At 30.9% G+C, this 15,939-nt stretch overlaps 1 pseudogene; it reads right to left on the reverse strand.

The window, feature by feature from the left end:
* Positions 1–9,849: 9,849 nt before the first annotated feature.
* Positions 9,850–13,610, reverse strand: LOC111306651 (uncharacterized; annotated as a pseudogene).
* Between the last annotated feature and the right edge of the window lie 2,329 nt (positions 13,611–15,939).

Below are 15,939 nucleotides of genomic sequence, written 5' to 3' on the forward strand. Positions count from 1 at the left end.
CCTTTGTTCAAGCATACTAATCTTTGAGTCTTCTTGAGATTCAACCGCTTTTACCTTTTTCTTTTCTTTTTATTTCATGTCATCTAGATCAGGAACTTGAATTGTTTCAACTGCCTTTTCAGTAAAAATAAGATTCACATAGCTATGGTAATGCCCTGGATAAGGCTAATGGCATTCCAGGATATGTAGGATATGTGAATTATTATGGTGGAACCTCTTATTACGACTGAGCTTGATGTGGACCAAAACCAGGTGAATATAAAGGGTTAGCCACTTTTTGTGATGGAAGACCTTGTTGGCTAGTATTCTCTTTTACTCATTTCCCCTTGTTTAACTTGTTGAGAGCATCTAAAATTTTACTCAACTCATTCACAATCTTTTCCTATGCTTTTTTCAATTTTTCAAATCGATGAAAATTTTCTTGCTCCATTTGTCTAGCTCAAACTCTGGTGTTGTATGGATGAATGGGATTTCTACTGGATAGAGCTATTCTTGAACCTTGATTACCACAATTATATGGATATTAGAAATTATGCATTTTATGTTTAGATGTGCAGATGCAAGTATGAAATTTACTAATATTTGCCACATCACCATTATTGATAAAAGAAATCTCTATCTGAAACTTTATTTCATAAAATTTCAAAATTACATATAATAAAGTCAAAACAATACTCTAAAATCCTAAACATCATCCTTTCTTCTTTTAATGCCTCATAACAAATTTTCTAGTTTGCTAGTAATGATTTTGTGCCTCGTCTAGGAAATTAAGCAATTGTCTCCCATAAGCTCCCACTGGTTGCACCATAGCCTTCAAATCTTCCATTTTCTCTTCCATTTCTAATGTTTTGTCCACGACAATGCATAACTGATAAAAAAATACCTTAAATGCAATTGTTTTTTTATACACATGTCTTTCCATAGCTCACTCTGTCTAGCTTACCTTTTGCATTCATCAGATAAGGCTTCTACTTGTGCCTTGCATCGATCCACTACTTCTTGTAGCATCTAACTATGTCTATGTGCCCTAACAGTAGCCTTTTGTTCTTTTGCCATCTTCGCTTTTAGCAATTCATTTTCCTTTAAGAGTCGAGCAAGCTCGGGTGTGACTGACGAATGTGTCATATCTAGATCATTAAATAAGGCTCTTTACTAATTTTTTTGCTCAATAAGGCTCTGGATTTTCAGCTCTTGAAGTCGTGAACACTGTTCCATTTCTATCTTTAATCATTTTTTTCTTGTTCCAACTCGTCTTTCTCATACTAGAGTTTTCTCTTAACTGTTTCCATTTTAAGCAAAGGATCTTGAAGAATGGGTTTTGGGGAGTGCCCTAACTGTTCACTAGGGATCACAATGCCTTTTCCCTTTCTTACATGCCACACACTATACTCTGCATTGACATCATAAGTAAGCCTCCCATGGTTAACCCTGGTGGTTTGCTTCTATGCCTTTTTAACCTTTTCGACCATTCCATATGCCCCTTTATCAGTGAAAGAGAATTCCCACTGATTAAGTCCATAAGTTTTTAGAATGAATTGCTCACATCCGGATTGTCTTCTTACTAAAGTTAGGGCATAAGTAACAGTACCCTATAAGCCTAATAGGAAAACCCACGGCTGATCTCCACAACTGTATAGCATTGTATCATGATGCATCCAAGGTGCTTTGCAAACTATTCCTTGACTATCGAGGGCTTGAAAGTAAGAAACCTATTTTTCTTTTGACTTTGTTTGAGGTCATGTGTTGTAACAAAACTCCTTGATTGGGATACTAGAGTGAAGGTATGGTTTATGGAATTGACTTTCTTTACATTTCATATGACTCTTCATCCAAACATAAAGCAACAGTAAGCACCCATTAAATCAACCTTTACCATTTTTGGGACAAAAGCTTAGAAAATGAATGGTTTCTGCTAAAATGGTTGGTGCTGCATTGACCTGGTATGCTAACTAATCCACAAAATCTATTACTATGACATCAACATACCCGATGACTTTTGGGAAGATCACTAGTCCATATAAAGCTATAGTCATAGCCACTAACCCCTGATCATCATCTATATGTCCCTGGATGAAATCTCATAGAAAACTCCATGGAATAGCTTTACTTTCACCTTTTATCTTGACACATGCATCGGCTTAAGGTAGACTAAGTCCAAACATTTGCACTAACATTTTACGATAGCCCACCTTATTTGACCAATACATCTTATCTGGGTTTGGCAAGTCGAAGTGAAGTAAGACCATTACTCTTCGATTGTGGGTACCATATCTGCTTCATTAAAGATAAAACATCTATAAGAAAGATCCCAGAACTGGATGAGGGCCCTAATCAGATTATTATCCATATCCACTAAAAGCAGAGAAGCTATGTCTCCATATCTACTCTCGAATGCCTCTTACCTTGTCTTACTCATGCATCCTCGTACACTACTTAAGTCTACTAGATCATTTTGCTGTAGCTTGAGATGAACTCTCTCGGGCAATGATGAGATAAACCTTTTAGGCAAACAATTTTCTTATTTTCTTTGACCCTCCTCTGACTTGATTTTCAATTGATGAGTAGACTCGTAATGAACTGATGTGACTTTGATTACGTTTGGCCTTCCATGGATGTACGTGGGAGATCTAATTTATCAATAATTGATAAATGGCAAATACTTCCTATATGATAATGATGCAAATGATAATGTGAACACAAGAATGATGCATAGAATAAAATGATGATATGGAAATGTTGCAGATGCACAGAATCAAACAAACAGAAGGGTTAGATAAGCAATATACAAATTGTTCCTTCTTGTGTCCTAATTTTGGGTTGTATCTATGGATAAGGAGGAATGGTTCTATCTTAAAGTTGGCCACTTAAGAATGAACTATATGCAGGGTTAGGTGATTTTGATTATTAAAGGTTTCGAAATTGTTCCTTACATTATCTTTCATCATAGACTAATAAGGTAGTCCAATCCTCACCCATTACAAGCTACTAATGGAAAGAATTCAATTTGAGTGGGAGTATTTTACTAGCCATTGCGTAGATTATTATCTCACGAGAGCATAGGTACTTTACTCCCTCCTAGGAGGGTCGGAGCTCGGGTGTAGAGCTCATGTAATGTAAATGCATGTGATAATGTGTGTGAAGGAACACATAAGTTTCATGCCCCAAAATCCAAATAAAAGACAAAAAAGGAAATATGTTAGTAAACACAAATCATTAAAACCATTAGACGAAAAGGTAAGATAAATTCAAAAATTATGGCTTGACTTTTTAGCAGTCCCCAATAGAATCACTAAACTATCATAACGTCTAGATCCGAGGATCTATCGCTAGATTTAACAAATGAATGGAGTCGCCACCAATCTTTTTTTTCTAGGTGTGATTGGTCACCTAAGGAATCTATCCTCTTAAAGATCTCCTAAGCTTGACTAAGGATTCCTAAAAGAATAGGTTCGGGTCTACTAACCAAAACTGGGTTCAAGAGTTCGGTTACATGTGGGGAAGGTTATAGCACCCCCATATGCCCATCTAAAAGATGGTACCATATTATTTTAAATTTATCCTATGGTCTTAGTTCTAATGGTTTTTATATTTTATGTTAAATATTAAAAATAATTTTTAAGATTCTCCATCAATCTGGTAGAACTCTTAAAAAAATACTTCCTCACCTCAAGAGTATTCAAGAATCCCATTTGATATCTTGAAAAGGCTCCGTCGTCGAAAGATTTTTGTTAGCTTTATTTTTTTTGTTGAAAATATATCTAATTATTCCACCATTTTGGCCAAATTAAAAATATTTTTTCTTTCTTTGAATTTCTAAAATTTTCACCATTTGGGCCTATTTAGAAATTTTTTTTATTTCTTTATTCTGGTAAGAAAATGATATGACAATTATTTTTATTGAAATTCCACCTAAATTATTCCACCATTTGGGCCAAATTTAGAGAAAATTTCTCACCTAGATATTTCTTAAAAATTTACCATTTAAAATTTCTAAGAATCTCATCATTGGATAATTATCACATTTTTTCAACCAAAACTTTATTTGGAAAAGAATACAATTACTTTTATTGAAATTTCATCTAAATTATTCTACCATTTGGACCAAATTTAGATAAAATTTCTCACCTAGAGAATTCTTAAAAAATTTACCATTTGAAATTTCTAAGAATCTCATCATTGGTTGATTTGTATTTAATTCAAAAAAATTTTACCTTTTTATATTTTTCATTTTTTACTATTTTTTTGCTGGAAAATAAATATTAATTATTGTTATTAATTACCATTTAAAATTTCTCACCTAGGAATTTTATAGAAATTTACCATTTAAAATTTCTATAAATTTCATCATTGGATAAATAATATTTATTCCCAAAATATTATTTTTATTATTTTACCTTCTTTATTTTTATTCTTATTAAATTAAATCATGAAAAAATACTCCTAAAATAAACAAACACAAAAAAAAAATTAATTTTAAAAAAGTAAAATTAAAAATACCAAAAGAATGGAAATGGCTCGGCTTACGGTTGGAAGTGGCTCGGCTCCAGAAAGAAAAACGGCTCAAAAACACTGCTTGGGAGCGCGCGGCTTGGCTTGGCTCGTCTCCAGAGATCGATTGGCACGGGGGTTAGCGAATCGGGTCGCGATCAGGTCGGGTTGGCCCAGACAAAAATGCGCGGACCTGAGAACTTACTAACGCTAAAACGACGTCGTTTTGCCTTGATATAAAAGCCTAAGTCCAGTCTTTTCCTTCAGAATTCTTCTTTCCTGCTCTCTCTCTTCCCCTCTTTTCTCTCCCTCTCTCTCTCTATCAGAACCCAAAATCTGGTTGAATTTTCACCAGATTCTAGAAAATCACATCGGATCTGGAAAAACTTGCTGAAAAATACAAGTTTCGTCGAAAAAGTCATTGAAAAATTGATCGGATTTTGGAAAATTTTCAAAAATTTTCCAGAAAAAAAACCAAAAAAATTCAAAAAAAAAATCCTAAACTGCTTCTACGATCGCTACTAACCCCTTTGAGTTTTTTGCCTCTATTTTCTTCTTTTCGTGTGTTGTTTGATCCGGTTTAAGCCTATATTTATAGGCATTGATCAGAAAGATTTTTTGATCAATTCCTATTCCTTATTTGACTGAGATTCAATCTTACCACTCCACCTTCTAAAAGGAAAATCGAAATTAAAACCCAATTTTGGACCAAGAAACCGAAAAAAATAAAAAACCAAAAATAAGAAAATAAAATAAAAAATAGAAAACCAAAAATAAATAATAATAATAATAAAAAACTAAAATCGGGCCATTCTGCTCCTATTTAGACCCGATCTAAGCTAAGCCTAATGGACTTAGACCTAGTTGCTGTCGAACCAGGCCCAATAGGCCTAGGCCCGGGCAAATTATGGTGTCTACAGTTGGGAATAGGACCTTCTAATTGATTTTAAGAGATATTCACAACAGTCAAGCTTTGCAAACCATTAAAAGAAATTGGGATGGAACCATTGAGCATATTGTGAGAAAGGTCCAATATTTCTAAGTAATTTTGCAAGCTGTTATGGTATCTCCCCGATAAGTAAATTCTGACTTAAAATCTAGATTTTCAAGACCGTATATGTAGCTTATTGAAATTGGAATGCTTTCTCCAAGTCTATTCTTGCCCAAATTCAGGTTCAATAACTTAGAGTATTTTCCAAGTCGATTAGGAATTGATCCACTTAAGTTGTTTGTTGCCAAGTTAAGATGTCGTAGGTTTGAAAGAACTCCAATCTCTGGTGGAATTTTGCCTGAAAGTTGGTTACCACTTAACAAAAGATTGAACATCAATGTCAATGCTCCCAATTCCCTGGGAATCTCACCCATGAGATGATTTGAAGAGACATCGAGTTCTTGTAATTGAGTTGCATGTTTCAGCTCAGGTGGTATCTTTCCAGAAATGTTATTATTGGAGATTCATGGGCTTGTTAGACAATGGCATTGCCCACAGTTTGGCGAAAATCCACCATAAAATTTGTTGTTGTTTAATGCAATATAATTCAAATTAGTATATATACCAAAAGCTTCTGATATATTTCTTGTCAACTGCTTTCCTTCAAGCCTAACTCTGTAAAAGCTTTTGCAGTTTCTTAAACTTGATGGGATCAGACCTGTCAAATTGTTGTTAATAGCCCCAAGATATGTGAGTTGTCCACCGAGGCATACATTCTCAGGTAATGGACGACCGAGATGGTTGCCTAACATTTGGAATGATTCCAAATGAATAAGATTGCTGAACGAGGTAATTGGCCCTGATAAATGATTATATAGAAGACTTATAAAGGTTTTGATGAAAGTTTAGGATTCTGGAGTAAAAAAAAAATCGACGAATATAGAAGATTAAAACCTAATTAATTTGTTTTTGCATCACCTCCCTTCCTTTGTATTTACAATGCAAATCGAACTCCAATTAGGAGTATATTTCTAATAGGGTTTAGGAAATTGTTATATGCAGCAATTAGTTAATAATTTTTGTTTTTTAAATAAAATATTTATATCATTTTTATAAGCATTTAAGTAATTCTCATAAATTTTATTAAAAGAGAAGTATTATAATGTCAATGTCTCTGAGCAATATGTAAGAATTAAATATACATATATATTGTTATAAATGCAAAGTTTTGATTTTTTTTATAAAATAAAGTTTGAATTGCTAATTTTAAACCAAAGCAAAGGAATAAATATATACACATATACATAGGGAACTTTGGTGCTAATATTAATATAAATGGTTATTTATTAATATATATATATAATTGCCATACAGTTATTCAATTAAAATTACAATAGAAATATGTAGTAATGTATTTAAACTGATAAGGAAATTAAGAAGTTCATAAAATTATTTTAAAAGAAATCAATTTTCATCAATTAATCATCATTACTATTATCTCTTTATAAATCTAATAACAAGAATATTATTGTTTAAACTTTTAATTACTTTTATTTGTTGAATACTGAAATATCTATTTTATTTTAATATGCCAAACATGTTTTAATTTGTTTAAAAAAATTATAGTCATTTACTATGGAGGTATTAAGTTACAATATCTGTAGATTGTACATATATATATATATTCATAACTAAACCAATATTCAATTATATATTCATGTACCAATTTACTATATAAACAAATGTTTATTGAAATTAAACCAATTTTTCAAGTTAAAGTTTGGAACGACTTGATCTAAAAGTGAATATCAACTTATTGTTATTTAATTACTTTCTATTGCAGGCTATAAGGGTTATTGGACTGGAACTTGGGCTTAAATGAATAAATGAGAGCCATGTTGGTAGGCTATATGTGTTACAGGCTATTTAGTTTTATTTGTTTCTTTTATGAAATATGTTATTATTGTTATACTAGACGAGGAAAGAGAGAATTATGACCTGCAATATCCGATGTTTACGGATTACATTTATGTTGAGTATTCTGCTAAGAATTACAAATGATGAAAAGGAGCATTGTATATGATTTTGTCAAGAAATATCAGCAGTTATTCTCTTTTCTAGAATTCTTACTTCTTTTCTCTTTCTCCTTCTATCTCTTCTTTTTTTTCTTTTGCGACCTATTTGTTGTCGTTATTTTGGAAATTTAAGCTGTGTCGTTTTGGTATCAAAGCATCGACTTGCCAATCATGGCGGATGGAGTCTCTACTAGGATGCAAGAGGAAATCCAAAAAAATGAAGAGGAAATCGCTAAGCTTTAGAATGAAATTTAGCAGATCGATGCATAGATGGAGAAGAAATTTGATGTCAAGATGGAACAAGTGTTTGGAGTGATGCAAAATAAGTTACTAGAACATTTGAAAAAGTTTGTTGGAGTCGGCTCCTAATGATGGTAGCTCGATGCCTAGCAAGCAAGAGGGAGACTTACTCTGTGTTAGCAAAACACAAAGGAAGCATAGGAATAGAGCCTGTTTCTGATTGTGATACAGACAAACCTTCCTCGAGTGGAATGATGCTCAATAGTTCTTCACACTCAGATCAACCCAGGTACTTGTTTTCTAATTCATGTAAGCTGTTTAATGATCATGATTTCAAGGTTGGGTTTTGAAACTGGAATAGCACTGGAGGTTGACAGGATACCTGCGATTATATTGATTAACAAAGTTTTTTAAAAAATTAACACTTGTCTTACTAGAGTATATTTATAAAAAAATTAACAAATTGATTAATTATTTAATAGCTATAATGATTTTTAAAAAAATACTGTATAAAATAATAATCCAAATATTAAATGGATATAACAACTTTAAAATAATTTGTATAATTAAAAAATTACCATAATAATTTTAAAATATATATAATTTTTTTAGTATTGTGTAGAGTTCATAAAAAAATTGCGTAGAACCCACACTTTTAAAAGGTGGACTTTTATATAATTTTTTAAATTGGCTAATTACAAAACTGCAATAAAAATTATAGGTGGAATTAGCTTTTTTTTTTTTTTGCAATTAATTTTATTCAAAGCCTATCGTTTCTCCAAATAAATAAAACAAGAGCACCCTTCACCATATTATATAAAAAAATGGGGAAAAAGTTATGAAAAGTCATTGATATTTAATTTAAAAAGGTGTTGGACTAAATTCAACTATAATTTTAGTTTGGAAGAAAAATGTTTTGTATTTTTGTTAATAATTACGTTTTGTATTTTGTTGGCTATATATTATTATTGAAAGTTTAGATTATATTTAATTACAGTCAAGCCCCAGCTTTAATTAAATATTAAAAATGAAAAATATTTTGTGATGATAAGCCTTTGAATTTTTCACATAAGCCTCCATTCTTCTATTATTTTTGTCTAATTAAATCTTTAAAGTATAATTTTGTTCCGTTAAGCTTTTTTTTTTTTCGATGAAAATTGTAAAAAAAGAAAAATTATTTCTTGTCAGATCAACGTAGATGTTGTAATTCTTTCTATGATGCCAACATTTACATAACATATATTTGAAAATAAAAAAGCTCTTTGGATGCTAATGTGGCCTATTATATGAGCCATTCATTACATATTTATGTAAACAGTAATTCAACTTAAATATTTATATTTTGTAAAGCAGACATTGATTTAAAAAAAACAATTATTTAATTGACGTGGTAAAAATAGTGAATTTTAATGGTTTTCATATAAAATAAGACTTAATTTAATAAAAGTAATGTTTTATGCTTTTAATTGGATTAAAAAAAAAGATAAAAGTTTATTTGAGAAATTTGAGAAAACTACAACATTTTTTAGCATTTTAGTAAAAAAAAAGTGCAAATTGAAGTTATATTGTTTAAAATCATCACTCAAATCCATTTTAAGTGTACTCAATACAATTACAATTAAATTTTGAGTGATTTAAAAGGTAGGGAATGAAGAAAAGTTAGAAAGATGAAATTGTGGGAAATAATGTGTATAAGAATAAATGGTCAGTAAATAGTAAAATCAAAAGATTATTGTGTGAAGTTGTGTTTATTGTAGTTTGGTGTACTCATCAATTGTATTCTTTGTTTATTCAAACAAATAAAAAAGTGATATTAAAATTGCTGTAGCATTCCAAAGCAAAAGTACTATAGCAAATTGGTACTACAAGAGAATATCACAATTGATATTGAAAGTCTGAAATTTTACGACTAACCATTAATTACATTTTAGAAATAGGGAATTTTAAACATACAAATTGAGTGTTTAAACGCAGATATTCTATATTACAGCCGATTCACTACAAAAGCTTTATTATAAAAGTGCTTAAACATTTTCAATACAAAGGAGAAAAAAAATAAATTGAAAGTAAATACACGTGCTTAGAATTATTATTCAAATTATTAGCACCTTAATATTAGCCCTTGCAAACTTCATGATCCCACAATTCTCCCAATTTTATGATTGAGAATGGATTGGGCAATGGAAGCGATTGACGAGTAAGGGCTTGAGTGACTTGTCGCATGGTTGGCCGAAGTTGGTGATTGCCATTCAAGCATGCAAGTGCTAGCTTTGTGGTAGAGACAACATCCTTTGCAACTTGTCTTACCGGTGGTGAAAGACGTTGGTCTATCACATCTTTAAGTAAAATCTGTTGGTTCTCATTTGGTACCAATGTCGATGTTGATGCTGATGACGACGACGATGGTAAACATGAAATCAAATCAACAGGATGCCTCCCCATAAATATTTCCATTGTTAGCACTCCAAAACTGTAAACATCACATCTCTCATCTACTTTCGATGTATAAGCCAACTCTGCTTAAAAAAATATATTTAATCAATGTGGTCTATTAAGCAAGAAATTTATTTTATCAATTCACTATTATGTAAGAATAAAGAATATTGAGAAGATTATAAAATAATGTTGAAAAGAAATTGTAAATGTTTAGAATATTACTTGAAAATTGAAATTGATAGGTTCTAACAAAATTTTACATTTAGTTCATCGTTAGATATATTGAATATTGAAAAATTAAGTGTTAAACTTCAAAGATTAATTATACATTCGATACTTGAATTATAGTAAAATTCTTAATTTGATACTTAAAATTTGAAAAGTTACAATCGTGATACTAATTGAACTTTGTTTTAATGCGTCAATTTGCAAACAAACTAACACTTTTAATTGAATGATGACATGTTTAAAGTATCTTAAAAAAAGATATCAATAAATACCTGGAGCTATGTACCCAAAAGTACCAACAAGTGAGGTCCAATTAGAAGAGTCAAGCTTTAAAAGCCTAACTGTGCCGAATCTGAGACATGAGCCTCAAAGTCCAAATCCAAAAGAACATTGTTGCTGGAAATGTCTCGATGAATTATAGGTGGTGAATGGTCATGATGCATATAAGACAAGGCATTTGCCACTCCTTTTACAACATTTAGCCTCTTCTCCCAATCCAACTCCATTGCTTCGTCCTTGTTGCTTAACACCATTCGCAAACTTCCCCTTTCTACAAACTCATAAACCAAAAATGAGTTCTTTGGATGTGGACAAAAGCCATACAGCTTCACAATGTTACGATGCCTTATTTCTGATAAAGCATGAATCTCGCTTTCAAAGGCTTTCAAGTTGTTGGAGATCATGCTATCTTCAGATTGGTGAAGTTTCTTCACAGCAACCACCTCCCCAATGGGTAGCGCAGCTTTATAAACAGCTCCATAGCCTCCTGAACCAATGCAATTGTTGGAGCTGAAATCTTCAGTGGCTTCAATAATGTTCTCATAGAGTATTCTTCCATTATATCCCCACAATGTGAAAAAATCTCCAAATTGTGCCTCGATTGACTCGGATTTTCTGGTTTGGTTCTTTTGGCAAAGAATAAGGAAACTTCCAGCCATGACAAAGAGCAAAAGAAGAAGACCAAAGAGTGGAAGTACAATGAAAATGATGACTTTGCTGCTTTTTCTATGACCGTCGCTAGTAGCAGCGACAGCACAAGGCATTAGTCCAGTGGCATTACCACATAGTCCCTTATTGCTTCTTAAGGCATCAAATGAAGCCTCATGAAATGCCTTAATGTTAGGAATAGGGCCTTCTAATTGATTGTAAGATATATTCACAACAGTCAAGCTTTCCAAATCATTAAAAGAATTTGGGATGGAACCATTCAGCATATTGTGCGAAAGGTCCAATATTTCCAAGGAATGTAATTTTGCAAGCTCCTGTGGTATCTTCCCAATAAGTAAATTCTGACTTAAATCTAGATTTTGAAGGCCATTTATGTAGCTTACTGAAAATGGAATGCTTTCTCCAAGTTTATTCTTGCTCAAATTCAGGTCCAATAACTTTGAGCACTCTCCAAGTTGATTAGGAATCGGTCCACTCAAATTGTTTGATGCCAAGTTAAGATATTGTAGATTTGAAAGAACTCCAATCTCTGGTGGAATTTTGCCTGAAAGTTGGTTACCACTTAGCAAAAGTTTGTACATCAATGTCAACGCTCTCAATTCCTTGGGAATCTCACCAATGAGATGATTTGAAGAGACATCGAGTTCGTGTAATTGAGTTGCATGCTTCAGCTCAGGTGGTATCTTTCCAGAAATGTTATTATTGGAGATCCGTAGGCTTGTTAGACTATGGCATTGCCCCCAGTTTGGCGAAAGTTCGCCATAAAATTTGTTGTTGCTTAATGCAATATAATTCAAATTAGGATATACACCAAAAGCTTCTGATATATTTCCTGTCAACTGGTTTCCTTCAAGCCTAACTCTGAATAAGCTTTTGCAAGTTTTCAAAGTTGGTGGGATAAGACCCGTCAAATTGTTGTTGAAAGCCGAAAGATTTGCGAGTTGTCCACCCCTGCATAAATTTTTGGGTAATGGACCACTGAGATGGTTATCTCCTAATTGTAATGATTGCAAATGCGTAAGATTGCCGAGCGCTGAAGGAATTGGCCCTGATAAATGATTATGGTGAAGATATATCCTCATAAGCTTCGATATGCTTCCTATGGAAGCAGGGATTGAACCAGAGAAATTATTTTGACTCAACCCAAAGTCAGTGAGAGATTTAAGCATCCCTATCTCTTGAGGTATCGACCCTGAAAACATATTTTGATCGAGGTAAAGAGTGGATAGACTGGTCAAGTTTCCTATGGAAGCAGGGATTGAACCAAAGAAATTATTTTGACTCAACTCAATATCAGTGAGAGATTTAAGCATGCCTATCTCTTGAGGTATCGATCCAGAAAACATATTTTGGTAGAGGTAGAAAAAAGATAAGTTGGTCAAGTTTCCTATGGAAGCAGGGATTGAACCAGAGAAATTATTTTGATTCAACTCAAAGTCCGTGAGAGATTTAAGCATCCCTATCTCTTGAGGTATCGACCCAGAAAACATATTATGATGAAGGTAGAGAATGGATAAACTGGTCAAGTTTCTTATGGAAGAAGGGACTGAACCAGAGAAATTATTATGACTAAACTCAAAGTCAGTGAGAGATTTAAGCATCCCTATTTCTTGAGGTATCGATCCACAAAACATATTTTGATAGAGGTGGAGAACAGATAAGTAGGTCAAGTTTCCTATGGAAGCAGGGATAGAACCACGTAGATAGTTATCAAAGAAATAAATCTCGGAAACTGAACTCAGCCTCCCTATCTCTAATGGAATGGAACCACTGATCTCATTACTTGCCAACGAAATCAACTCAAGACCTTTCAATAAGCAAATTTCGGATGGAATATTCCCCGAAAAGTTATTGTATTGCAAGTCAAGGAAGGTGAGCTTGGAAAGGTTCCCAATGTGTGAAGGAATGGGCCAATACAGTGAGTTGTTGCGAAGATTAAGCCTCATCAGGTTAGGGAAGAAAAGAAAGTTAAGACTATGAAGTGTACCTTTCAACCCATAATCTGGAAGGCTTAGATTGGTGATGCTTTCAGCCTTGTCGCAGGTAATTCCACCCCAACTGCAATGGGAGTCTCCAACCCACAAAGAAGAGAGCAAAGTTTGGGTGCTGTTGTCAAGGCTAGCTTTCCATTTTAGAAGAGTTTCCGCTTCTTTACCTCTTGTAAGTGCAGCAATGGAGGATGAAGAAGCAAAAACAGAGGAAGAGTGAAGCAGGACAAGTATGAGGAAGAACATGACTTTGAATAGTATTAAGAAAGATGACATGATTTGAATAGTTCAAAAAGGATTTTTGTTAATTGTTCTAAATTACATTGGCTAGCATGGTTAGGTATTTATGCAAAATACAATAGCATTTTAGTGCGAAACATCAAGTGAAAAAAATATAACTTTAAGACCGATAGATCTTTTACGTTTAAATTATTTTTGTTAGATGATGACTATTGGTCTTCTACGTTTAAAGGACAATTTTAGCTTTAGTTTGCACTTATTATTAATCAAATGTTAAAAAAATCATGATAATTATTTTAAATGAAAATTATATCTTATACATCAATCAAATTTTAAATTCTATAAATGAGTTTAAAAGATTACTACAAACATTTAGATCATAAATAAAAAATTATGTAAAGAAATTAATGAATTAAATATTTTATATAAAAATTTTTAATCTTATAAATAAAATTAAAAAAATTGACATATGTTTTTTAAGAATATATCTATAAATATTAATGAATTGATTAATTATTATATAAATATATGCATACAAATTATTTTATTTAATTTGTGAAATTTAAAATTTTTATCATCAATTTGTATTAAATAATAATTAAATTATTAAATAAAGATGCGACAGCTGTGTAGATTATAGTGAAGTCAATATATAAGATAATAATTTTAAATGTATAAATTTTTATTCATTTAATTTGGTTCGGGTTGATCTTTTATTCAATATTGAATCTTGTCCAAATTTTTGGCTTCTCATTTTTAACATGTTCATGGTGCACAATAAATTATAGGTCAAAGGATATCATTTATAAAAATGTAAAAAAAATTAAAAAATATCATTTATAATTCAATTTTGATTAATATTTATTTAACGGTAAAAAAATCTATATAAAAAAATCAAATTTGACTTATAAATTTGTAAGTCAATAAGAATTGATGGTTAAATTAGATTATTTCAAGTTTAAATTTTAAAATTTAAAGAGTTCAAAATTTAAGTCATTTTATAGATTCAATATTATCTAGAAGAGTTAAAATTCTACAAGGATTTACATAAAACATCCTCTCTGAACTAATCATATTCTTTGAACTTATTCTATCGTATTCTTTGAACTAATCAAATATATTAATACTAATTCCTCCTTTCTTCTATTATAATAATCAAACTTCATAGTAAATGTTATATTCTATTCCTTTTATATTTTATTCTCACAAAATACAAGTTTCATTCCTCTTTTATTTTATTTTACAAACCAAACATGCCGTAAGTTCTTAGATTTTTGACAATCCATAACTTAAGGTATGAACTAAACTCATGTTTGAAAATCATATGCATACCAATTATGATGTTCACAACAAATAGATACAATTTTGGATTCAATTTTCTATGTTTAATTTTCGCTACTTGTTATGTTCATACATGTATGTTTGTGTGATAAATATTGTCAAATCGCTACAATTTTAAATGATTAATTTAAACTATTTAAATGAACATATAAACAATTATTGATCAATTTTATAAAATTATCCTTTAAAAGCATAAAAAATCTTTCAAAAAATTCTAAATTAACCAATACTATAATTTTTAAGTTTTGAATAACTTTTAAATGATTAAATTAAATGAGTATCTAAACAATAAATTTTGATAATGTATGGCCTTTCTTTAAGGTGCCACATGGCATTCATCTCTTTTTATTTTTTTTCTTTTTTATTTAATTTTTTTATATTTAATAAATATTTTTATTTAATTATTTTGTGTGTGGACCCAAAATCTAGAAGGCTTAGATTGGTGATGCTTGTTGCCTTATTGTGGGTAATTCCAACCCAATTGCAATGGTTGTCTCCAACCCACAAAGAGCATAGCAAAGTTTGAGTGGTGTTGTCAACCTTTCCATTTTAGATCATTTCAGTTTCTATGAAACATTCATATCAAAATGCAACTTCAATACAGATGGATCTTTTACATTTAAATTAATTTCGTTGGATTTCTTTTATAAAAAAATTTTTCAAATACTAATATTTAAATTAAGTAAATTAAATTTTAAATTCTCTCATAAATATTGATTATTGGTTTTTTTCTATTTTGTAAAAAAAGAATATTCTAATTTAATTCATGCTTATTTTAATAAAAAGTATGGGTTATAAAATTTTCATGATAATTTTTTTAAATGAAAATTATATGATACATCATTAAAAAATTTAAACTCGATAAATGAGTTTATAAGATTAATACATATCATTAGGTTATAATTAAAAAAAATTAAGTACATAGACAAATTAATGAATTAAAAATTATCTAATATAAAGTTTTTAAATTTTATGAACAAAATTAAAAAATTGACATGTATTTTGTAATAATATATTTATAAAA

Source organism: Durio zibethinus, chromosome 19 (genome assembly GCF_047325235.1).
Source record: "Durio zibethinus cultivar Kanyao isolate XHJ-2024 chromosome 19, ASM4732523v1, whole genome shotgun sequence".
NCBI classification, from domain to species: Eukaryota; Viridiplantae; Streptophyta; class Magnoliopsida; order Malvales; family Malvaceae; genus Durio; species Durio zibethinus.